Source organism: Orcinus orca, chromosome 3 (genome assembly GCF_937001465.1).
Source record: "Orcinus orca chromosome 3, mOrcOrc1.1, whole genome shotgun sequence".
Lineage (NCBI taxonomy): Eukaryota > Metazoa > Chordata > Mammalia > Artiodactyla > Delphinidae > Orcinus > Orcinus orca.
Genome location: NC_064561.1, coordinates 22,952,149 through 22,976,993, shown reverse-complemented (window position 1 = coordinate 22,976,993; position 24,845 = coordinate 22,952,149). Strand labels below are relative to the sequence as shown.

Sequence of the window (24,845 nt, the reverse complement as noted above, 5' to 3'; positions counted from 1 at the left end):
CCAAATCTAGTGTCTTCATTTTGTAGTCAAGGCTTCCGGAAAAATATGCTAATGGATTCTTTATTACCCAAATGCCCCATATCAGTTTCAGTAGGTATCATTATATATTATGGAAATTTTTCTCAGTGACAGTGAAAGACACCCTGACTGAACATCCCCCTGCCCATGACACAGAGATGATGGTCTCAAGCTATCTTGAAGGCATTGGAGCCCACTCTATCCGTTACTAATATTAATGGAGGATAAAACTTCATATTCTGTTTGCTCTATATTTGTTCAATCACTTCTTCCCTTCAATAAACTGGATGGCCCATAATTGAGTCTGTAGTGTGTCTATCATTGGAAACTGAACAAAGTTTTGTTGGTTTTATTAATGTCATACGTTTCTAGGGAGGGTTTATTCAATAACTAAGTCTAGTTTCACAGTTACAAATAAATTATGATGTAACTTTGAATAAATTAAGCTCATCATAAAGGAAGGATACTGAGAGTTGCTACTACCCCTTCCTTGAGGGGCTCTCATAAGGCACTAATTAAAGTAACAGAGGTGTATATGTATGCATATATTTTCAATGATATTTGTACAGACTTAAAAAGAACTCTACAGAATGCATTATAAAAACCTTAATGCTGTGTGTCCCTAGTTCCCAGCTCTCTCATTACATCCAATTTAAATGAACACAATCTTATCTGTTAGGATAGCTATCAGAGTACTCCAAATATTACTTCTTGTAGTACCCTGTCCCAACCTTTTGCCATCTCTTCCCATTAGTCCTCAAGTCAGAAGCCCCAAAGATCTGTTCATTAATTTATGAACACATTTCTTCATCCAGCCAAGAAAATTGATTGATCCCTTACCAAATTTCAGGCACCATTCTTCAGTATGATTTATAGGCATGTTCAAGAAACACAGCAGTGATTAACACAGATGAATATAGTCTCTCTTGAGCTGAGTGGGGAGACAAAAGTAAATAAGCAAATATAAAATCATAAGTATAGGGCTTCCCTGGTGGCGCAGTGGTTGAAAGACCCCTGCCGATGCAGGGGACACCGGTTCGTGCCCCAGTCCGGGTAGATCACACATGCCGCAGAGCGGCTAGCCCCGTGAGCTATGGCCGCTTAGCCTGTGCGTCCGGAGCCTGTGCTCCACAATGGGAGAGGCCACAACAGTGAGAGGCCTGCGTACCACAAAAAAAAAAAAAAAAAATCATAAGTATAAATATGTAAATAAAAATTAAATAAATGGATAGAATAGTATATCAGGTAAGTGTTGGAGAGAAACAGCAAGCAGGGAAGGGAGATGGAGATTGTTAGCTGGTAGGAGGAGACTGCGATCTGAAACTAAGTGATCGATGAGGGCTTTCTGGGGAAGATAAAATATAAGAGGGAAGTTAAGGTTGTGAGAGGGAGCAAGGTGCATATCTGGGAAGTGAAGAGTACAAGCAGAGGGAACAGTCAGATGGAAAGCCTATGAGGCAAGAGTGGGCTTGGAGTATCCAAGGAGCAGAAAGGATGTCAGTGTGTGGAAAACAGAGGGAGCAAAGTGGAGAGGAGAAGGAAACAGTCAGACAGGAAACAGAGGCCCACATTTCTAGGGCTGTGGACGCACTTTGAGGACTTTGCTTTTCCTGTGAAGGAGCCATTGAAGAGACTTAAGTGACAGGATCTCACTTATGTTTTAACAAGATCTCTCTGGATGCCATGTTGATTCGAGACTGTAGGAGAGTAAGGACAAGCCCCAGAAGACCAATAGTTGATTCAAAGAAGTGATTACTCAAACATGGTCCCCCTCCTCAGTAAGGACGCAGAGCAGGAATCGGCAAATAATGGCCACAAATCAAATCAGGCTCTCAGCCTGGATCTGTGGGACTGTGAGCTAATAATGTCTCACGTTTAGAAAGGTTGTTGAAGAAAAAAGGGTAGGAGAAGTTACAGAAACTGTATATGGCCCACAAAGCCTAACTGCTTAATTCTTTTTTTTTTTTTTAAGGGCAACTCACTCATTTATTGTTTAAAGATTGCAAGACAACTTCTGAATTTCTGTAGCACAATTTAAATGTTTTACTTTTTTGATAAATCAGAGTATAATAGAAAAAACAATTAGTTTCCAGTAATATCTATATCTCTATTCAGAATTAAGTCTTCCACAGACATGTAACCTGGAAACAAAAGCCTGTTACAATAAGCAAAGCTTCAACAGAGCTGCCACTTTTCGGGCCAGGGAAAGGTTCATCCCTATAGGAGGAGGATGTGCTATGTAAAATGGCTGCAAGGTCACAGCCTTGAGGGCGCTGGAAATCTATTATCCTATCCCACATTAAGTAGTTTGGTGAACTTCCAACGTCCGTTCATCTGCAACCAAGCTGGCAAACTTTAACTGATATTTCAAGCAGGTAAAAAATAAATTAAAAGAAATCCTTACACTGATGTTCCTTGATTCACACTGTTAAATGGTTCATTAACATGTAATTCTGGCTAAGAATTACATTTGAGACTCCTTGCTCAGATTTTCGTTAACAGTACAAATCTTTCAGAAATTCAAGTTCTTATTAATCAATAATTTGTCAGCTAGGATACATTTAGGCATCAGCTGCAACTACAGAATAGGTGCACTGCCTCAGCGCTTTGGAAAGACATAATCTAGAACACTACTAGCAGACAAAATATCTGTTACTAGACAGCACAGGTGCAGTACAGCAAGACAAAAACATATATTCATGTGTGCCGCGGACCAGCTGGAGAAAGAAGATTTCACCGCCCAGGGTCAGAAGGGAAAGGGTAAGGAACTGAAGTAGCACCGACGGATGGGGTCAGAAGGACCAAGACAACTGATGGTTGCAAGGCAAATTTTATTGCGCTACAGTTGCAGATTATATAGACTAGAAAAAGGAAGGTTGCCAGATGGTGGTTTACATTATCTACAGACTGTCTCGGCTCAAGGTTAACTTCCCTGGGAGGAAACCCATAAACCCAGAAGCATCAAAAATAACCTGCATGTGCAGGGGGGAGACAGCTTTGCTTGTCTCATTTTACATTCTTTCTGATCTCTGGGCCCTGGTGATTTATCTCCCATGGAATAGAACAAGGAGGGGAACAAGTAGGGACAGTCCCTTCGAGCAGCGGCGGCATGCCGGGCATGTCCGTAGCCTGCTCTCAAGGCTGACTGCTTCCCACAGGTCCCCCTTTTTTATTTTTTAACTTTTGCTGCAAAATAATTCCATGAAGTTTAGTGCCGAGAGTAGTATACTGTTGCATGAGGATATGAAACAGACATGAGAAGATTAATATCAATAATAGGCAAATTATGGCCAGGGTAATAAATTCTGACAACCTTCCAGTAATCCAAGACTGAGGATTTAACCACTTTAAATGGTCCAGTAAAGTCTGAATTACATCTTCTGGCGAAATATCATCAAGATGTGCATTTTGTATATCCTGAATTTCAGCATTTAATTTCTTAAAATCAAGACTAATATTTATCTGACCAAACACTCAGCAGATGCATTTTTACTTTTTCTCATTCCCAAATACAGTCATTGTACTTTTAAGGAGTAACACACATCCATGTATACTTTGCATGACAAGCTAAACGCATCCTCAATTTTAATGCTGTCATCTGATCTCCAATCCCCAAAATTGCGTTTTTAAATTCATCTAACTTGTTATTAATCTGTAAATCTATGTGACTTTGTAAAGATAAAGCAAGACTGGTATGTTGAGATAACTGATTAGCAAAGTGAGCATGATGAATACTCTGTGAAAGAGCAAGACCGGCAGTAGCCACGGTAGCAGACAGAGCAGCCGAGGCAGGTAAACTTACTATTAGCCACCCAAGAAAGCGTCTCCTTCTCTGCAAGGCTTTAGAGAGCTCCACCCATGCCTGTACTCCAGTATCTTCATACCAAGGTTCTCTCAGATGTACAGGCACCATAACATACATGGGTTGCTTTAGTATAAGCACAGATTGCGTTCCTGCAGAAGGGAACATACAACTGCTAAAAATACAATTATCACAGCTAATATTATATCCTCCTTTGGAAGAATTACCAATGTTAATAGAACCACACAAACGTGTATATGGAGGAGTAACACAAGTTATAACAGGTGTATTGGAATAAGTTAGAGCTAGTTTCCATATATCCCAGTTCTTTTGAAATGTGATAAACCTATCTATGATGGGAATAGAAGAGATAAGAATTGGCACCTTGGTATAATCTATAGTACACGATATTTGGTTATTATTCCAAGATGCATTGCAACGTTCAAAATTGGATCCAGGAAAGTTAACGGTCATAAAAGGAGGAAATTGATTTTTTGATTTTCTGTTAAGCATAGTAACCTTATGTCCAGCTATAAATATCCCTTGTCCTCCAAGTAAACGCTTCATACAGAAATAATTTCCTGAATCTTCACCTGTAATCTTGGCTATAGTAATAGCGGAATCCCTAAGTGGTGAAGCGTATGAGATTTGACCTCTAATATTAATAGGTTGCCCATTTTATACGAAATGATGGTATCCTTAAGATACTCTCGTCGGCTGGTAGCCGGGCATGTAAGAGTAATGTTGGTTCCTGTAAAACGAAGGATGCCTGGAGAGCCTGACAAACTAATTGATTGATCCGTTCCCTCATAAACATCTGTATGCTCATAACTAATAGCCTTTACACATCCAGTTTCCAGAGTCAATGGGCTAAGACAGACAGGATGGGTACTAAACCAGTTAGTATAATTTACAGACATATTGGTTTGTTTTATATTCCCAATAAGAGGCCCATAAACACTTATCATTGTAAAATACAGGAAACTCTGCTTCAGACCAAGATATGGGTTGTAATAGTGGAGGATCAGGTACATAGGCCCAGTCAGTTGCTGCATTAACAGAGGGAACACATGAAATGGTTGCCAACATAGCCAAAAATAAAGTTACAGGTGTAACAGGATTATTCTGTTGTTTCACTGACTCTTGAGCTCGTGAAACCAGTTGTTTAATTTGTCCCCAAGTTGGAACATCACTCCTTTGAGTAGTTCTGGCAAGTGGTCTTCTCTTCCTTTTCTCTTTCTGAATCAACACTGTCAAATTTTCCGGAGAGGTGCAGAGCTTCTTCATCTTCTGAACTAGTTGTGAGCTGTGGCGAGCCATCTATTTGCTTGACTAAGCGCTCAGGAAGCCAGCAAGGTCCAGGCACTGATCTGGGAAAGATACACACGTGACCACGTCCCCAAATCAACACAGGATCAGGACCACGCCAAGTGCTGGTTAACGGATCTTTCCAGAGGACCTCCGGAGATTGAGAGGCCAATCTTGGCTCAGCCACCAACCTTCCCCCTGCAGAGCAGCCAAATTTGTCAACAGTGAGAACATTTAAAATAAACAGAGCATGATTTATAAGGTTATGTGGTGTTGTTCTATACAATTCCCCCCTTTTTATTTTTTCAATAGTTAGCTTTAAAGATCTATTTGCACGTTCTATAATACCTTGTCCTTGAGGGTTATATGGAATGCCTGTAATATGGGTAATTTTGTAATGAATTACAAAATGTTGCAAAAGCAGCACTAGAGTAAGTGGGCCCATTATCTGTTTTAATAATTTTGGAAAGGTTCATGAAAGCAAAACAGTGTAAAAAATGAGTGATAACATGTTTAGTAGCTTCTCCGGTCTGTGCTGTAGCACAGAGGAAACCAGAATAAGTATCGATAGTGACATGAACAAACTGTAATTTCCCAAAAGACGGAATATGAGTAACATCCATTTGCCATAAATGTCTAGGTAATAATCCACGAGGATTAACAACATAATGTGGAACAGGAAGGTGAGGTAAGCATTGTGGGCATTGCTTAACAATTTGTCGGGCAGCTTCACGAGTAAGGGAAAATTGTGTGTGTAATGTAGCCGCCGACTGACGGTGTAAAGCGTGCAACGGCTGTGCTGCTTGTGAAGCAGTTTGATCATAACTTACCATAATATGAGGGTGTCCAGGACATGGACCATGAGTATCAAGAGTATGAAGATAATGAATGCAGTACATTAGCCATTCTTGACAGCATGACGAACGGAAAGGAGGAGTATGGTAAATTGGGACATGTCCTGCTTTAGGGAAAAGAGATTGAGGAGGAGGAGTAACTTCAACTCTATTCTTGGGAGGAAAATGTACAGGATAAAGATCACGTTTAGATCGAGTTAAAACATCTGCAGTCGCATTAAGTTTAGTCAATGGACCAGGCAAGTTAGAATGAGCACGGATATACAGACCTGCAACAGGACCATCGTGGGAACGAATAAGCTGTTGAAGCAAACGAAAAGAGGATGATAATTCAGGGTCATTAGTATGTCCTATGGTCGCAGTCTCCAGAAGAAATCATAAGCTAATAAGATATTTACTATCAGAAAACAAATTAAAAGATATAGAAGGCAAATGTTTAAAAGACATAATGACAGCATACAGTTCAACACGTTGAGCTGAAGTCAAGGAAGTTTCTTTCATGAGGTTTGTTCCGTCGTCAATGATTACAGTAGCCACTCCTGAAGAAGAACCGTCCGAAAAAACCAAAGGTACATGAGGAACAGGCTGTTGCCTAATTATAGAAGGAAAGATATGAGTTAAGTTTGTTGAATTCGATCAATTTATCAGCAGGGTAATGGCATTCCAAGGTACCTGAAAATCCTGCAAGAGCAAGACCCCATTCATTACTATGTTGAAAAAGCCAATTTTGTTGACTAACTGAATAAGGGATAATAATTTGAGAAGGTTCTATACTTATAGGTTGTAAGCATCTAGTTCTACCTTGCATTATTAAATTACTAATAAGTTCATAATAAGCGTTAATAACTTTAGAGGGTGTAGTTTTCATATGAATCTATTCAATAATTCCAACAGTTTGCCATAAGACGGCAGTAGGCACATGAGGAGTTGGACAAATTATTAAGAAAATTGGAAGGTGAGTATGAATTCTAGTTAATTGTGTAGAACTGATAGATCTACTGACTATTTGTAAAGCTTGAAATCCTTCTGGAGTCATAGAGCGTGAAGAAGAAGGATCTGAGTCACCTTTAAGAATATCAAACAAAGGCTGTCATTGAGCAGTAGTAAGTTTTAAGGAAGGCCTTAGCCAATTAATATCTCCAAGTAATTTTTGAAAATCACTTAATGTTTTTAAATTATCAACTCGAATTTGCAGTTTTTGAGGCCTAATAGTAGTGTTATCAATATATTTTCCCAAATATAAAAATGGAGATTGTCTTTGAATTTTTTTTGAGGTAATGACCAAGCCAAATGATTGTAAGGACTGTTGTAAAAATTGAAAAGCAGTCTCTAATAAAGAAATATTATCAGTGGCTAAAAGCATATCATCCATATAATGTATGAGATATAACGATGGAAACCTTTTTCTCACAGGAGTCAAGGCCTGAGCCACATATTTTTGGCATAATGTAGGACTATTTGCCATGCCCTGAGGCAATACTTTCCATTGAAATCTCCTCATGGGTTCCTTAAAATTTAAGGCAGGCAAGCTAAAAGCAAAATGTTTTCTATCTTCAGGAAACAAAGGAATAGTGAAAAAACAATCTTTTAAATCTATAACTAAAAGATGATTATTGTGTGGTATGGCTGTTGGAGAGGGTAGGCCTCGTTGAAGAGCTCCCACTATTAGCATAGTTTTATTAACAGCTCTTAGATCCTGTAATAACCTATATTTTCCAGATTTTTTCTTGATAATAAAAATAGGAGTATTCCAAGGACTACTGGAAATTTCTAAATGCCCTAATTGTTCCAGTACTAATTGTTCTGCAGCTTCTCATTTCTCCTTTGTGAGGGGCCATTGGTCCACCCATACAGGGTCATCAGTCAGCCAAGTAATTGGATCAGCAGTGAGTGGAGAATCCAAGGCCCCTAAGAAAAAACCAAACCTTGTCTATCATTTTTTATTTTCACATCAATAGGAGAGACAGTTCCTTGTTGATTTGTTCCCAGACCTTTTGTGGGAAGAAATCCTTGATCCAACATCATATTAGAGACTTGAGAGTTTGGACTATAAAGTAATACTCCCATTTCTTTTAATATATCTCGGCCCCAGAGGTTTAAAGGCAGCCCAGGCAAAACATAAGGCTGGAAGTATCCTGAATGGCCCTCACTATCTTGCCATAATAAAAACTGACTACTTTGCATAGGAGAAGAACTTTGTCCTATTCCGTGAAGTTCTGTAATAGTAGGACTAATGGGCCAACGTTTAGGCCAGTGTACCTGCGTCATAACAGAGACATCAGCTCCAGTGTCTAACAAACCTGAAAAAACCTTTCCATTAATGGTTCATTTCATTTCTGGACGTTCTTTCCCTATCTTCTGAATCCAGTAGGCAGCACTAGACGATCCAAAAGCCTTTGTTTCTCTCTTTTGATGTTGTAAAATTTGTCCATGAGGTACAAAGGGCAAAAGTAGCAATTGTGCAATTTTATCACCAGGAGAAATAGTTATTACATTTTTAATAGTTTGTGCCATGACTTTTATTTCTCCTTCGTAGTCAGAATCTATGACTCCTGGCATAACAGTTAAACCTTTCACGGCGACACTACTTCTTCCCAATAATAGTCCCATCAAACCCTTGGGTAAAGGTCCACAGATGCCCGTAGAGAGGGCCTGAGGACCCATTTCAGGAGTTAATACATATCGGGCGGAGGTACTGAGCTCCAGTCCTGCGCTTCCTGGTGTTGCTCTGGAGAGCGAGGATATTGTATGTTTTTGTTTTTGGTTAATGTCTGATTGATAATTTGAGGAGGATACACAGACATTGCCCTTATTATTTGTTGGGGCCGGGGAAGGCCCCGGGAGGAGTTCCCCGACAGTGGTGGCCCATCCTTGTGGGCCACTGAGCAACAATCTTGTGCCCAATGTTTTCCCCTATTGCATGTAGGGCATAAACCAGGGATTTTCTGACCATCTGGAGGTTTCTGAGTAGGGAAGGAAGGACTAGGGTTAGAATTAAAAGATCTACATTCTCTAGCAAAAGGACCTGCCCTTTCCGCATTTAAAACAAGTCTTTGTTTTCTTTTGATTGTTTTTAAACCCCACTTTAGTTAATGCTGCAGCCACAGCAGCACCCTGTATATAAGTAGGCCCAATGCCTGCACAAAGGCGAATATAAGCCTCCAATGTTCCCCGTTTTCTCCAAGGTCGAATCGCAGCCTGACACTCATTATTAGCATTTTCAAAAGCAAGTTGCTTAACTACAATTGTACCAGTGAGTCCGTCCACAATGAGTCTCCCCACCGCCTGTGACAACCTATCTACAAAATCAGCGTATGGTTCATCAGGTCCCTGTCTAAGTTTTGAAAGATCTTCAGTTTTGTGTGTAGAAGGACATTTCCTCCAGGCTTGTAATGCCAAATGATTTATTTGAGGATAAGCAACAAAGGGATAAGTTAATTGATCTTGTAAAGAAAGATATTGTCCTTCCCCAATCAGCATATGATAATCAACTGGAATATTATGGGCAGCATTCTTTTCTGCTTGTTCAGCAGCCCGTTCATAAAAATCAAACTTCCATATTAAATAATCTCCACCATTTAAACAAGCTCGTGCAATAGACTTCCAATCAGCGGGGGGAAGAGCTTCTCCTGTCAACCATAGCAGCAGTAAAGGGAGCAGTGGGCCCATATTGAGCACAGGCAGATTTTCAATCTTTCAAAACTTTCAAAGGGAGAGCCTGATGCTCCCTAGTAGCTTGTTGAGGATTATTAGGATCAGGTCTTTCTATGACGGGACAACAGAAAATAGGATCTTCTCCTCGTTTTATGGCTCCTTGTACAGCGCGCTGCAAGGGACTCAGCATTTTTACAGACGTAGATTTTTGAGGAAGACAGTCCTTATTAACCTGCAGCTTTTTCACTGACTTATCTATCACAGCCATTAGGAAACCATCCTCAGGATAGTTCTCCTTTTATGTTTACAAGCCTCATCTGTTAAGTCAAAATGTTCCTCTTCATCTAAACTATTGAAATTAATTAGCTCTTTCGGTTTAGGAAGTGGCGACACAGTAGTTAATACAGTCTCTCCTTCTGTCAGAGGCTTATGTTTTTCTGACTTTACATTCAAATCAACACTATCATGAGAAGCATCTAAACATATTTTTATCACATTCCACAAACTATATGTAACAACAGGAGTATGAGTAGGCCCTCGAGACTCATAATAATTTTTTAAATCTTCTCAAACTTTCTGCCAGATTTCTATGTCACCAGAGCCGCCATCAGGAAACCAGGGAGATACACCATGGATATGCTGTAAAAATTCAGTCAACTGTGAGGTAGAAACTTTATTACCCCGAGCTTTAAGCATCGAAAGTAAAACCTGAGCAAATAATTCACACTACTTTGAGGCCTTTTGCCTCATCTTATTTTACTTCTGACTATTGCCTCATGGCTCTATTAGTTTCACTTTTACTGGTGGCCACACATATTTTGCATAAGGGTTCTCTTACATGCACTTTCTTTTTCTTTTAATTGCCTTCACGCTTCAGGTCCCTGTTCGAGTGCCACTTGCCGAGGACCAGCCAGAGAAAGAGCATCTCACCGCCCAGGGTCAGAAGGGAAGGGGTAAGGAACTGAAGTAGCACCGATGGATGGGGTCAGAAGGACCAAGACAACTGATGGTTGCAAGGCAAATTTTATTATGCTACAGTTGCAGATTATATAGACTAGAAATCGGAAGGTTGCCAGATGGTGGTTTACATTATCTACAGACTGTCTCGGCTCAAGGTTAACTTCCCTGGGAGAAAACCCATAAACCCAGAATCATCAAAAATAACCTGCACGTGCAGAGGGGAGACAGCTTTGCTTGTCAAATTTTACATTCTTTCTGATCTCTGGGCCCTGGTGATTTATCTCCCATGGAATGGAATAAGGAGGGGAACAAGTAGGGACAGTCCCTTCGAGCAGCGGCCGCATGCCTGGCATGTCCTTACCTGCTTTCAAGGCTGACTGCTTCCCACACATGTGTTGCCTTTTTTAAGCCTCAAGCCCTCGATCCTTTGCTGAAATACAATAATTTCATTCCTATGAATGAATACTGAACCTCCAGGAGGGCTAAAGTTTAATTTGTACTCCAAACCAAGTAGCAGTGCAGTTCGCTACTACTGAGGCTGGATCCATAAAGACTTCAAGACCATGTCCAGAAGACAAGTTATTATATATAATACACTAGAAGGTCTGAAACATAATTATCATATACATAGCTGATCCTTCAGAGCTTTTTACCTATAACATGATTTTTGATGAAAGTTATTTAATGTACTGGAGATAACTGTGACTTACTCATCAAATATTTGAATACTTATACTTACCTGGGATTTCATTTCTGCTGAAAGAAAAAGGAAGAACAGGACTCACTAAAACAAACAAACAAACATTAGAAATGAAAGTAAAAATCTTAACACACACTATCACTTTTGGAAGCAGCATAGAGGGGCAGTCAACGGTAAAACACTGGTGAAATAGGTCAAAACTCTAGGCCAAAAATCCATTATTATTATCATCAGTGACAGTACCACAACTGTGCCCTTCAGAATTAATAATCACTCCTAAGAGTCTTCATTTGGCACCAGATGATGCGGTTAAGAGAAACACTCTGGGAGGTTTTGAATCAGACTTGGTTTTTTGTTAGCCAAGTTACAGGAGAATTTTTAAAGTGGGGGGAAGGAAGAAGGAAATGGACCAGGAAAAGAATTTAAGCCATCATCTATAAACCAACATAGCACTGAGAGTTCCAAACATTATGTCAGAAACTAAAATGACTGATATAGGCTCAAGTGGTTTATAAAACCTACAAAAAGACTACACCAGCAAAGTCCCCATTTATCTGTAGAGTTCAGAAACTAAAACAAGGAATATTTTAGCTTAAAAGCTTATCTCAAGAGAATCATACACACTTCACATGAATAAAAATACCTGAAACCAAACATTTTTAAAAGCTCCAATACCCAAAATATAAAGAAAAATATTAATTCAGACGACTCAATCAATCCATGATAATCACAAAACGGCTGGGCAATCTCTATCTCCCTTCCACACTAACCATCCATCCCATGGAAGACCAAGGGAGATCAGACCTTTCAGACTTACCTTCCAGACCTTCCAGACACCTGGCTGCTGCAAAATTCTATGGAGACTCCTTGTGGAACAGCAGTTTCCCATCTCTTGTGTCTCTCCCTATCATGATCATGATCATGCAGGAAGCAAGTCTGGCTGTGCTATTTCTTATCATTGTCTGTCACCCATCTGCAGCATGGTATTGTACAGATAAGGAAAAAGTAGTTCCCTTTCCCCCAGAAGGTTGAGGCTCAGGTACAGGGTAATTCTCCTGTGCACACAGTCATTATTTAGGCCGACTCAGTGACTTCAACAGGCTTAATCATGTGATCAGGTTTGTTGCCAGCTGCGTAATGCTCCCACATCTGTAGATAGAGCCGCTCTAGGTCCATTGTGTATTGTTTGGTGTTGAACAGAGGGCTAGATGTTCTCTGCTTCCAGACTTTGCCACGAAGTTTCTTCAGCTATTCTAGATCAGTTCCCAGTTTCACAGCTATGTCTTCATATTCTTGTCTATTTTGAGCAATAAGCTCACGACAGCCTAAACAAGTGACCTGGGAAGCTGCAACTCGGGAAGCAAGAGTCTCTCCTGGCATAGTCACCACGGGTGTCCCTGACCAAAGGACATCCATCCCTGTGGTGTGTCCATTACAGAGTGGAGTGTCCAAGCAGACATCAGCCAGCTGGCCTCTCCGAACATGTTCCTCTTTAGGAGCAACAGGTGAAAAAATGATACGGTTCTGGGGAAGGCCCATATTTTGTGCGTACTGTTGAATATTAGGTTCTCCTACTGCTGGAAAACGCAACAGCCACAGTACACTATTGGGAACACGCTTCAGAATATTTGCCCACATCTGCAAAGTAGATGGGTCAATTTTATATAACTGATTAAAGTTACAGTACACAATGGCATCTTCCGGTAACCCGTACTGAGAACGTGTGGTTACAATAATGGTACGGGGAACCTCCTCTCCAGTGGCAGCTTTAATGTTGATCTGGGTAGTTGCCAGTCCACTGCTAAGACTGACTCCATTAATTGTTATCTGAATTTGTCCTCTGTTAATCATTTCAATAACTGCCTCTGCAATAGTATTCATAGGAATGACAGGCATATTAAGAGCCGTATTACTGCTGTCTGCGTTGTCTCCTCCATCAGGACATTTCATCTTGACAATCTGCACATCTGGGAGACTATCAAGAAATGCTTTGAGGTCGATGCCATTCAGCACAATCCGATTGTCATAAATGTGCCCTTTGGACTGAAAATCGATGACTGCCTTCTTCTTCAGGTGAGGGAACATATTAGCATGATCGCCAATAAAGAAAGTATGGGGCATATAAGCCAGTTTCTCAGAATACTGCTCAGCAACTTCAGCAGGTGAAGTTTCCTGATCAGTGATGATATAATCCATGAAAAGCACGCCACTGGTCCCAGGGTAGCCCAGCCACATTGCCTGAATAGGAGCTGGCCTGAGAGCAAAGAGTTCATTTCGAGCACCCCTGGTATAACCATTCATATTTACAAGGATGTGTATACCATCTTGATGGATGCGATCAGCTGCTTTCCCATTGCATGGAATCTGAGAAAGATCAATGAAATGATGGGCTTCTGCCATCACCTTCGCTCGGAAGTTTGTGCCATCATCTGGGCTCAGGGCATAACAGAATACCTCAAATTTATCAGGATTGTGCATGCCTGGAATAGACTGCATAAGATGAGAAGTAGGATGATTCCCAAAGTCAGAACTCACGTATCCTACACGCAGTCGACCATCACTGAGCTTCAAGTCTTTTGGATGTTCGTACGGTGGTTTATGAAGGACACCGATCTCATCCAAGCAGAGGTTCCCATGGCTCTCAGCAATAGCCTTCCTGAAGCCATGAGAAAGAGGATAGAGCATACTATGATGAGGCTGCACAGAAGGCAACCGATTCCTCTCCAGCTGGTCAGCCACAATGCTGACCAACTTCTTCATTCGCTCATCATAGTCTGTCCAATCACAGACAATCTGCAGGCAATGAGCCAAATCACAATAAGCGTCAGGAAAATCAGGTTCAAGCTTCAGAGCAGTGCGATAAGAAGCAATTGCTTCTGGAATATTCCCTGAACACTTCTGAATGAAAGCCAGATTGCTGTGGGCATCCGCAAGTGCAGGGTTAATCTGAATGGCACGAGTATAACACTGCAAGGCTCCCTGAACATCCTGCATCTCCTTTAGAGTGTTTCCCATGTTACAGTAGGCATCAGCAAAGGTAGGACTGATTCGAACAGCCTCCTTATAATGCATCAGAGCTTCCTGCAGTTTTCCCTGCTGCTGCAATACACTTGCTAAATTTGAATGGGCAACAGCAAAGTCTGGGAAGACTTCTAATGCTTTACGATACAAGCGAACTGCCTCTTCAATGTTTCCTTGGTCTCCTTTGATATTGGCTAGGTCATTCAGAGAGTCTGCATGGGTGGGACACAGCCGCAGAGCTGTATTATAACAATCTTCTGCTTCGGCAACACTGCCCTTCTCTTCCAGAGCCTTGGCTAGGTTGCAGTAAGCATCAGGGAAATGTGGTTGCAATTCAATAGCTCGCCTGTAGGTGTCTATTGCCAGATCTATCAGGCCTTGCTCATAGTATACACAAGCCAGGTTGGCATGTACCACTGCATGATTTGGGCTCAAGCTTAGGGCACAAAGGTAAGCTGCCACAGCTCTGTCAAAAATCCGTGCCTCTTGCAAGACATTTCCTAAATTGATATAAGCATCCAGAAAATTGGGGTCAAGGGTGACAGCCTTTTCAAAGTGATGAATTGCAAGCCAAATCTCCCCTTGTGCATTGAAAACACAGCCAAGATTACTCCAAGCTACTGCAAAGTTCGGTTGCATCTCCATTGCTTTCAAATAACATGCCTTGGCTCCTTCCAAGCGACCCAGGGCTTTGAGCAGGTTCCCCAGGTCACTGCGAACACAGTACAAATCAGGATTGCACTGAAGAGCAGAGACGTAAGCTTGTACTGCCCCTTCCATGTCGCCTGCTGCTACCAAAGCGGCTGCCAGGTTAATATAACCATCGATGAAATCTGGCTTGAGATGCAATGCATGCCGGTAATGCTCAATTGCTTCCTGCAACTGCCCTCTTTCCTTGTACACATTCCCCAAATTCGAATAGGCTTCTGCCAGAAGAGGGTTCTGTTTAATTGCCAGAGTACTAAAGTGGGCAGATCTGTCCAGCCTTCGACACTGGAAGTGTAGAGATGAAAGTAATAAAAGTACTCCAGTATTGTCTGGCTCTTGTCTCCACAGCTGCATGCAGTGTCTCTCAGCTGCCTCAAAATCTCCTGCCTGATATTCTCGATGTGCCAACTCAGCTAACCCTTGGAAGGAAAGCATACGTTTCGTTGGTTCTGTGCTGTCGGCCACGTTGCCCACAGAAGACGCCATCTGGAGGGTCTGCAGAGAGTGAGAAAAGGGGGTAATTGAGTCCCGCTGCCGCCACTACTGGCAAGAATGTTTCTAGAGGTAGCAAATACGAGGGCAGCAGCCATACCACTGCTTTGGCAGGCTTAAGCGGCGGCGACAGTTACAGGCACCGAACCTTAGGAACTCTGGTTGGTCATCTAACTCTCACGCTCTTAATTCTTAACCCTGCCCTCTTCCACCATTTTTCTCCTAATCAGGGAATAAAAATTACCTATACACTTGCCTTAGAAGAAATCAAAAGTCAGTAGTCCAAACACTTTTCAAAATTTTGTTTTCTGCCCAGTTGGAAAGGAAATACATGATTGACTTTACTTCATCATTCATATAGTCAATGTGGAAAACATTAGGGCCGTGAATTTCAATACAGTAAGATCAGAAAATTTTAAATTGGCCTTCCCAAACCACTAATAAGTAACCGATGTTGTATATAATGCTAAAATCTTAGAGACTGAGTTTGATATTTTAAAAGTTCTGAAAGGATTAGCTAATTTCTCCTCATCATATTTCTCATGCCTCAAACCTGAGTATTACTTTTTTAAAAATAAATTTATTTATTTATTTATTTTTATTTTGGCTGCGTTGGGTCTTCAATGCTGCGTGCAGACTTTCTCCAGTTGCGGCGAGCAGGGGCTACTCTTTGTTGCGGTGCCCGGGCTTCTCATCACAGAAGCTTCTATGGTTGTTCCACAACTCTATGGGTTCCTTTTTAGGTCCTATGAAGAACCCTAGAAATTAATTCATGGAATTATAGGTTTTTGCAAAATTGTCAAAAGTGAGATATTTTCACTTCCATCAGGTAAGACCAGCGTCTCTTTCTTTGCCAATTTTCCTTCTATCATATTCCGCTATGTTGGATCATATTGGAATGGCCACAGGCTTTTTTGAAATCTGGCTAAGGAGATTTTCTTTTGTTCAGTGGTACGCGGACCTCTCACTGTTGTGGCCTCTCCCGTTGTGGAGCACAGGCTCTGGACGCACAGGCTCAGCGGCCATGGCTCACGGGCCTAGCCGCTCCGCGGCATGTGGCATCTTCCCGGACCGGGGCACGAACCCGTGTCCCCTGCGTCGGCTGGTGGACTCTCAACCACTGCGCCACCAGGGAAGCCCTAAGGAGATGTTTTAAGTGAGGTTATTATGTGATTTTCAGACATCACCATATGTAATTGACTATATACTATCCCATTACAGGAATAACTTCCAGTACTCATAATGACTACTCTACTGACTTAACTAGCACAAGACACAGAAGCTTAAGGACAAAAACCACCTTACAATATAGCCATGTCTTGCACTTCACAGCTCTCAAAGCATGTGCGTTTGAAGAAGAAAAAAAGAACTGAAAAGTACAAAACCAGAAGCTATTCTGTGGAAAATTATTTCAATCATCAGGCATGTGAAAGATAAGTCAAAGATTCAGTTTTCATCAATGCTTAGTCAAAACGGAAATTTTCTTCCGTCAAGAATATACTCCAGGGGCTTGCCTGATGGGTCGTGGTTAAGAAGCCACCTGCCAATGCAGGGGACAAGGGTTCGAGCCCTGGTCTGGGAAGATCCCACATTCCACGGAGCAACTAAGCCGGTGTGCCACAACTACGGAGCCTGCGCTCTAGAGCCCGTGAGCCACGACTACTGAGCCTGCGAGCCACAACTACTGAAGCCTGCGTGCCTAGCGCCTGTGCACCGCAACAAAGAGTAGCCCCCACTCCCTGCAAGTAGAGAAAGCCTGTGCACAGCAACGAAGACCCAACACAGCCATAAATAAATAAATAAATAAATAAATAAATAAATAAATAAAAGAATATACTCCATCAACAATGTGTGTAATGGAATGGTGTGAATGACTATTTTATCAGAATCCCTGTAATGCACAAACCTATAGCAGTACTGAAATCAGTAATGCATTTATAATAGTAAATATTTATGAGGAAGTAATCCATAGAGGTTTTCTCAAAGTTAACAATGAAAATTAATGTGATATTATCAATAATAAATTGTGAAGCTGAAATAAACTTTTCTAAACTATTAATAACTAGAAGCAAATTCTAATCAACCATGGTACAAGAAATCTATGTCTATAAACTACAAAGTTTATTTCTTAAAATTTGATTTCGAAAATACATAAACTGTCGTATGAGGAGGCAGTTAAAGAATATATAGCTAAAAGAGTGGGGGAAAAGTTTTATAGAGACACATCTGGCAGTAGTTCATTTTTAAATGTCATTTTTCTTGATTTGTGACACCTATAGTATTGATATTTGAAAGCATTTAAAAAATTGTAATTTGAAGATTTGCTACTTCCAGGTAGAATAAAATATTTGGAAGCAAAACAACGTTTCCACTGAGAAAAACAACAAAAAGCCAAATAAAATAGCCAGCATTCAATCAAAAAGTTCTAGACAAACCAAGAGATAGAATCATATGACTAAAATTCTAAGAAAAGGACAGATTATACAAAAATATTTATATAAGATATTGTGTATCTTTATCAGGAAAAGTCTTTATCAAGAAAAGACTTTAAAATCATCAGAATTAATATATTTTATTTATTTGTATATATTTATATAAAGAACTTAAAGATAAAGCCCTAGTTAAGGCAGTGACAACAGTAGTAGTGGGACTGAAAAGAAATGGTTATATTCAAGCACATTTTGTCAGTAAAAGTCCAAGATCAAATGTCTGACTGCATACATGGGATGGATAGACGGAGTGGGAAAAATCAAAAGTTAACTCTAGAGGTTCTAGTGAAGATGGGGTTGCCGTCACCCAACCCAAGGGGTTCCGATCATCCCCAAGGTCTAGGAGACTCAAAGGGAAGGTCATGGTCAGAGGCAAAGTTAATTGGTGGGAAAATAAGACTCCCAGTCTCTCCATCTCCTTATACCTCCTTATACCTCCTTATACTTTTATTTTAACATCTTTATTGGAGTATAATTGCTTTACAACGGTGTGTTAGTTTCTGCTTTATAACAAAGTAAATCAGTTATACATATGTCCCCATATCTCTTCCCTCTTGCATCTCTCTCCCTCCCACCCTCCCTATCCCACCCCTCTAGGTGGTCACAAAGCACCGAGCGCATCTCCCTGTGCTATGCGGCTGCTTCCCACTAGCTATCTATTCCTTATACCAGTTTTGTTTTTCTGCTCATATACGTAGCAGCATTTCATTCAAGGGGAATGTCATTGATTTGACTGGTCAAATTAAACAACATAATTCAAGGCACATTTACAGTGGTTAGTGCCTCCACAATTTAGAAAGTCACATTCACAATTTCCCTCTTCCTACGCCGCAGAACACATTGGCCATTCCTCCAAAGTTTCCACTCCACAGAGTGGACCAGAGATGACGTGAGCCCAGAACTGAGAGCTTGGCATGAGATGGTGTCAGCCCCACGTAGAGCTCTGGCATAAGTTATAACCCAACCCAGCTCTACAGAGAGCTCTGCATGGAATCCTGGGAGTAAACTCAGCCATAATAATGGGATTCTGTTTTTCATTTTCTTTTCTTCCTTGCTTAACTTTCCCTGGCCACTCTGACAAACAAACTTTCAGGCATTCCTGGGCCACTCACTAACTTTATTCCATTTAATCTCATCCAGATTCCCAAGAAAATTACTAACTATAAGGAGGGAAATTTGGAACATGGTGACTTTTAGATGCCTGAAATATACAGGTCATTGAATCCAGTTAAGTAACAAATTATCTGGATCTCAAATACGCCAGTAGAATAGCAGACTAAGCTCAATTTAATGTACTCTTACTGGAGACAGATGTAAATTCTGGGTCAATTTTGAAAAAGTTAAAAGCACATAGCTGAGATTAAAAGAAAGAAAGGAACACCTGCATGTTTCAGAAAGTAACAGAGAAATTAAATCCAGAGAAAGAAGAGCGGACTGATGTCTGTGGGTTCCGTTCCTTAGTATAGGCCTTATGTAAATAGGGGCTGGAGCTAGAAATCTAACATTACCTTGAGGCCAGGAATTTAGACTCAGGATGGAACAATATTGAGAAGTTGGTACAGATATCCCACAGAAATTTCATGAGGAACTGCTTAGTCCATTAAGAGGGCCAAGGGCGGTGGTGAGGAAGATTGATATCTCTTGAAAACCTTCAGTACAGAAGACATCAACACTTCTGAAAAGTAGGCCTTTCCTTCCCAGCGTTGTGATGGCCAGGTTGTCACTAACCTGTAAGGCCCTGTATGAATCAGAAACTGCAAGGAGAGTAATTCAAAGAAAAACAGATGCAGGATGGGTGTGGCAGTAAATCCTAGGACCCTATCAGAAACAAAATTAAAACCACTCTAAAGGGAAATTTTAACAAACCAGAGCAGATATATCCTAATCAGAATAGAATAATAATTCTGAGGAAGTTACTTTAGTTATTTAAGTAATATTCAATGCATTTCCATGGCCAGGCCCTTTTGAAGAATTCTAAAACATATACAAACAATTCGTTTACATCTTATATATCCCACCATCCAGAGCCAAATTCACTTAAGTACTGTATTGGTGGAAAGTCGGCAGCACTATGGAGACAATAAAAAGGTGTTTACCATCAAAAAATGTCAAGGTAAGGAAGATAATGTCTAATTTTTAATTATCCTGTGGTTTATTGAAATCTTTTGGAAACCCAAAATAGAGAAAACCTAGGAGGCAATGAAGACTTAAATCTTTAGAGATTTATCAACTCATCTATAAAAGCTTTATTAATCTCTTCTTTTAATACTATTTCTGAGAGGTATAAATGTGTCCAGAGATAGGGTTGAAGAAGCCTGAGAGAATTTCAATTGTTTACTATTCTTGGTCAGCTATTAAGACCTTTCAGGAGCATCTTGATTTTCATGGCATCATCCAACAAAAAGCAGGATATTTTACAGAAAGTCCTGGTCCACTTTTTGGCTTGCTTTTGTGTTTATGTTTTTGGTTTTCTCACATTGGGCGGTACATTAGGCTACCTATTGCATACTCCCTCATTCATGCATGCATTCATTCAAACAATATTTACTGAGTTGAGATATTTAATTAACACCCAATAAATGATGTTTAGATGAATGAATGCGCTTTTTATCAAAGTAAGTGTAAGTACTGAGAAAAATTACAGAATGTTTGATCCCAGCCCCACAAAAGTGTATAATTGTGTTGAGGATACAACATATGCTGGTGAAATAACTAATATATCATATTGGACAGTCTCTAAGTTCAAAAATGAGTTTTTATAAATAATCAGGGCCTAAGGAGGACAAAGAAGGGACAGTTCATTATGGGTTGAATCTATCAATAAATGTACATTTCAGATGAGATTTGAGATTGACCTTAAAGAAAGAAGAGGACTTAGATATATGAACAGAGAACAAAAAAGGCATGGTGATAGCATGTGCATAGATAGAGTGGCCAACATTTATGTTCTTCATTAAAGATAGTCAGAGATAACCCAAATGTAACTGTTCCCATGGGTCCATTCTCAGTATCCAAACAAAATGGCAAATCCTATCTTAGTAAAACTAATGAAAAACACAGTCTTTAACAAAGACATTGTGAAGGAAAGGGGGAGAGGAAGGCTTGCATCCCACACCACACAACAAAACTTATTTATTTGTTTCATTTTCTCCCTCTGAAAATTTCCTCTCCCTCTCTCTGTACGTCTCTCTTCTCCCACATCTGGCCACACTCTACCAGCCACCTTTCCAGATCTTTCCAGAACTCTCCATCCTAGTTTCATTATGCCGTAAGTTGAACATCTCACAGGTCTCCAGGACGCATCCTCATCACTTATTCCACAAAGACAAACAAAGGACACTTCTCAGGATCACGTTTCTTGGAAGGAAGAAGTCACGAGGAGTGATTATAAATAATATAAGGTGGAGAGCAGTGACTTAAAATACCATTTTTCCTCTTAGAATGTGAATACAGGGAACTTTGGGAAACTAGAAAATCTAGAAAGGATTCATTGATAATTATTTATTTTCAATGAATAAAATAAAATGTACTCATACGGCTAAACTCTGACACATTAACTTTTTCAAAAGTTGCTTTCACACACCTTCATTATTGGGATGTTTGATAAACACATCTTTCTTCTTTCTTTGCAGATACTGGCACCAAACTTTCAAACCATAAGAACCTTCCCATAAGTCCCTTGCCAGGCAAGATTAAGGTATAACAATCCAAACAGATTTTTGAAGAAGATAACTGGTTGAAAGCATAGGAAAAGAGCTGGGTTTCTCTTTTTCAACGGTCACATAATGAGTAATGTGGGAACTGGTTTACAAAGTCTCTCTCCATGAGGGGCTAAGGTTAAGATTAGAACTTCTGAGGCCAGAAGAGCAAAATAACTACAACAACACACATATTTTCAAGAGCCGCCCTTTGGATGTGAGGGATTGATTTTTCCCACTCTTTCTTCAGCAGCCCAACTGGTGCCTTTATTAAATGACATAGGAGAATACAGTGTGGCCAAGAAGGCTTAGATTTCCTTAGCCCCAAGTCAGATATTCTCAAGTGACTGTCCACTCAAATTAAAAAGAGAGATTTACAAGAGGAAACTGGATACAACTGAGTGTACTTTTATTTCAGCCCTTTACCTGAATGTTTTGTTTTGTTTTCAGTTCTCCACTGAAGTTGCCTACATTAATATATTTTTAAGAACATTTCCTTACATTGAAGTATTCATTCAGTATATTCATTTACTATAATTGAGAAAAGCCAAATGACTTAGGCAAATTCATTTCTATATTGCCACAGCAGTGTATTGTGAACTAAATGACACCTGGCAGTTCTTTACTCAGATACTAACTCAGTTAGAAGGCAGAACAAGGATACCTACCCATTCAGGGAAGGAAAGGACACTTAGCCTCTGTAGCTGTCTTAGGTCTCTTATCATCACAGTAACAAATTGAAGACTAAAAACCATACGATCATCTCAATAGATGCAGAAAAAGCTTCTGAAAAAATTCAATATCCATTCATGGTAAAAACTCTCCAGAAAGTGGGCATACAGGGAACATACCTCAACATAATAAAGGCCATATATGACAAGCCCATAGCTAACATACTCAATGGTGAAAAGCTGAAAGCCTTTCCCCTAAGATCAGGAACAAGACAAGGATGCCCACTCTCACCACTTTTATTGAACAGAGTTTTGGAAGTCCTAGCCACAGCAATCAGACAAGAAAAAATAAATAAATAAAAGGACTCCAAAATGGAAAGGAAAAAGTAAAACTGTCACTGTTTGCAGATGGCATGATACATAGAAAATCTGAAAGACACTATCAAAAAACTATTCGAGCTCAAACATGAATTTGGTAAATTTGCAGGATACAAAAGATTTCTATATATAAATTTTGTATTTCTATACACTCACAGTGAACTATCAGAAAGAGAAATTAAGGAAACAATCCCATTTACAATCGCATAAAAAAGAATAAAATACATAAGAATAAACCCACCTAAGGAGGTAAAAAACCTGTACCCAGGAAACTATATGACACTCATAAAAGAAATGAAAGATGACACAAACAGCTGGAAAGATATACCATGGTCAAGGATTGGAAGAATTAATATTGTTAAAATGACCATCATACCCAAGGACATCTACAGATTCAATGCAGTCTGTATCAACATATCAAGGGCATTTTCCACAGACCTAGAACAAATAATTTTAAAGTTTGTATGGAAACACAAAAGATCCTGAATAGCTAAAACAGTCTTGAGAAAGAAGAACACAACTGGAGGAATCATGCTCCCTGGCTTCAGACTGTGCTACAAACCTACAGTAATCAAAACAGTATGGTACCGGCACAAAAACATCCATCACTGCAACAGAATAGAGAGCCCAGAAAGAAACCCATGCACTTATGGTCAAAGAATCTATGACAAAGGAGGCAAGAATATGCAATGGAGAAAAGTCTGGGCTTCCTTAAGGATGGTTTCATCAATTAATTTGTTTTCTTAAATGGACCATACTTTTCCATGTCTTTGTATACCTTGTGAGTTTTTTGGTTGAACATTTGGCTTTCAAATATTATAATGTGGTGTCTATGGAAATCATATTCTCCCACTTTCCCAGGGTTTTCTGGGCTTTGGATTGTTGAAGGCTGTAGCAGTCTGTTTGTTTAGGGACCTTTCCAAACTAGTTTTGCAATGAGTGTACTCCTTATCGTATGTAGGCACTGAAGTCTCTGTTCCTTTAGTTCATGTTTACCTAATGTTTTGACAGAGATGTCCTTGAATTCCTGCACCTAAGACAAACAAAAACAAATATACACAAGCACATCCACATGCACACTCAAAACCACACACCTCTCCCCATTGTGCAGATTGCTGGATCACTCCTTCAACATTTAGCTGACCTGCACTGAATTCAGGGCTCAGCCCATGGTAAAAGCTTAGAGACTCCTCTGGTGTTTTCAGAATACGCATCTTATCTTGAGTATGCATGTGGCTTTCTTAATTTCTCTGGACACGTGTACTTTTTGTATGTTCTAAGTTCCCAAAGAATCTCCCCCAACTTTTGCTCCTGCATCTTATGTGGTCTATTGTATTTCAATGCACAGTCTTCTGCCCCAGCCATCTGTGCTTTGTTAGTTCACCTTGCACTTTTTTTGAGCAATGACCAATGCTTTCCCAGACTGTGTTCCAGGTTAGCTAAGACAGAGATAAGCATCTTGTGTCAGTCCTTCAGGTAACTCCCAGACAGGTTAGAACAGATACACATAATAATCCGAGAGTATGGTCTCTTCTGCTCCCTCCTGAAGCAGGATTGAGGGTCCCATACTAGGAATGGTCTGCTGCTACTTTAAGACTATCACTGCGTTAAGACCCCACCACTTTAAGACCATCACTACACTAACAGTGGATGGGGCTAGGGCAAGTAAAAATGCCACAAAGCTTTCCTGCCATTTTCAAATTGCCTCTTCCCTGGTTCAGTATGTGTTTGGTTGCGGTAAATCTTTGCCTGATTTCAGGACTAAGAAAACTCAAGGAACCCCACAACAAGAAACAGTATGATCAAACTCTCAGATGCCAAAAGACAGAGAAAGAATCTTTACTCCCAAAGGAGAAAGAAAAAACAAATTTGTTACAAAGCAGGGATCCTCAAAAAGATTCATAGCTAATTTCCTATCTGAAACCACGGAAGCAAGAGGCCAGACATATTTAAAGTGCTGAAAGAAAAAAACTGTGCACCAAGAATTCTATATTTGGCCAAACTGGTTTCAAAACTTAGGGAGAAATTAACACATTCCCGGATGAACAAAGGCTGAGGGCGTTTGTTTTACAACTTCCTAACACTGCCCTAT

The 24,845-nt window shown here is 40.2% G+C and overlaps 1 pseudogene; it reads right to left on the bottom strand.

Moving 5' to 3' along the window:
* Nucleotides 1-15,511, bottom strand: part of LOC125963833 (UDP-N-acetylglucosamine--peptide N-acetylglucosaminyltransferase 110 kDa subunit-like) — a 179,860-nt pseudogene extending 164,349 nt beyond the window's left edge.
* Nucleotides 15,512-24,845: the final 9,334 nt, after the last annotated feature.